This window comes from Tenrec ecaudatus, chromosome X (assembly GCF_050624435.1).
Source record: "Tenrec ecaudatus isolate mTenEca1 chromosome X, mTenEca1.hap1, whole genome shotgun sequence".
NCBI lineage: Eukaryota > Metazoa > Chordata > Mammalia > Afrosoricida > Tenrecidae > Tenrec > Tenrec ecaudatus.
The window spans coordinates 102,711,874-102,714,160 of NC_134548.1; the positions used below are offsets into that span (position 1 = coordinate 102,711,874).

Sequence of the window (2,287 nt, forward strand, 5' to 3'; positions counted from 1 at the left end):
AAAGATGCCACAAAGACAGAAAGCCACAGATCAATATTCCTTATGAAATTAGATACGAAAATATTTAACAAAATTCTGGCCAACAACATACCAAAAAATAATTTATCATAACCAACTGGATTCATAGCAGGGATGCAAGGATGGTTCAACAGTTGAAAAGCATCAATTTTATCCACCATATAGATGCAGAAAAAGCTTTTGACAATATCCAACACCCATTTCTAATAAAAATACTCAATAATATAGGAATAAAAGAAGCTACTCAGCATAATAAATGCCATATATGAAAAACCAAAAGCCAACATAACGCCCAATAGGGAACAACCGAAATCATTTTCTCTGAAAACAGGGACTGGATAAGCGTGCCTCTTATACCAACTCTTATTCAGCATTGTGCTGGAAGTCCTAGCCAGAACCATTAGAAAACAAGAAAAGAATGTGTGGTCGGGAACTGCAACCAGAACTGCCATGGTTCTTATTAACCTTATGAAACTTCCCATCTTCTTCTGTGGAACTAGCCATGGAACTTCAGCTTACCCCAGAGGAGGGCATCACCCTCAATGGGAGTACCAAATTTGTAGTCTACTTCTTCTCATTTGACGTTAACAACATTTTATATCAGCATGGCATATATCCATCAGAAACTTACTCAAGTGAAAAAATATGGATTGACCTTGCTTGTGAAACTTTTACTTGAGGGAAAAATATGGATTGCCCTTGCTTGTGACTACTGATCTTGAGTTCACAAAATACCTTAATAATGTGGTGGAATAGGTTGAAGCTTGGTTATACAAATGTTCAGAAGCTGGTGGTAGTCATCTCAAAATTGAAAATGGTGAGGTTGTGAATGATGGCACTTTGATATTGAGGGTGACAAGACTGCAAAAGATGACCATGCATCCTGAGAAAAATCCCAGAAAGCTATAGAAGATAAAATGCATTCAGTGATAAGACAGATCACAGTCACAGTATCATTACTGCCACTCTTAGAAGTTTCCTGTTCTTTTGACCTATTGATTTATACAGATAAAGATTTAGTTGTACCTGAAAAATGGGAAGTAACAGGATGACAGTTCATTAGCACTTCTGTGGAAGTTTGTCTTTATTCATTCACTACTACAATCCACAAAGTAAATAGCATGATGGCCTACAAAATTCCTGTCAATGATTGAGGGATTAAATGAGGAAAAGAGTGTACTTGCAATTCTCAAATGTGTTTTCTGAAACTAAATGAACTATGTTGATATATTTTATTTCATTGTTTGAGTTCTTAATAACTGTGCCTAAATTCTTTTTTAACAATTTTAACATTACATGGACTTGAGATCATAATTTAAATGAGATTTTGATATTCCCTTGTTAATATATTTGTCTAAATAGATTAGCACAAAAGAATATTGCACATTGATCTAGAGTGAGCTAACAAATTTCATCAGCTTTTTAACGTGAATTCCTTTAAACGTGTTAACTATATTTGGAAAAACTTTTACTATAAAGCTAAATACCTTCCTAACTCAAACATTTTGAGTCAGAATATAGTATGATGATGTTTAATTTAAATTAAGACTAAAGGTGTGAATATTAAGAATTTTTTATAGAATCCAGAATATAAATAATAGAATCCATATGTAATAAAACATAGGGACCTTCCACAATTTATATTGAGTATAGTGCCTAAGTTAAAAACATTTCCAATTATTTGATTTTCATTTATATAACTTGTACACATGGAGCTATGGATGTTTGTACTGCTTAACTTTTTGTGATATATAACTCTTTAAAAATGTTTTCATGTTTGATAAAATCAAGCTTTGAATGAAAGTGTAATAAAGTTAAATTTGTATCTTTAAAAGAAGAAATTAAGGAAATACAATTAGGCAAAGAAGAAGTGAAGTCTTAGCTATTTGCAGACAATAAGATTTTATAAGAGGGAACAACTCCTCAAAAGACTGTTGACAATAATTGAGGAGTTTGGGAGAGTAGTAGGATATAAGATCATCAAGCAGAAATCAATTGGATTCCCATATATGAACAATAAAAGCTCTGAAAAAGACCTTGAGAACAGTACCATTTACCATAGCCACAGCTAAGAAAAAAACCTAGGAATAAATCTACCCAAAGAAACAAAAAAACCTATACAAAAGATCTATAGAATATTATCATAACACACCAAAAGTGGCCTACACAAATGGAAAACTATCCTATGTTCATGGATAAGAAGAGTTAATATTATGAAAAATCAATACTACTCAAAGAAATCTACAAGTAAAAATTCCAATCCAAATCC

At 32.3% G+C, this 2,287-nt stretch overlaps 1 pseudogene; it reads left to right on the top strand.

The window, feature by feature from the left end:
- The first annotated feature begins 520 nt into the window (after positions 1 to 520).
- On the top strand, positions 521 to 1,172 carry LOC142434897 (mitotic spindle assembly checkpoint protein MAD2A-like; annotated as a pseudogene).
- Positions 1,173 to 2,287: the final 1,115 nt, after the last annotated feature.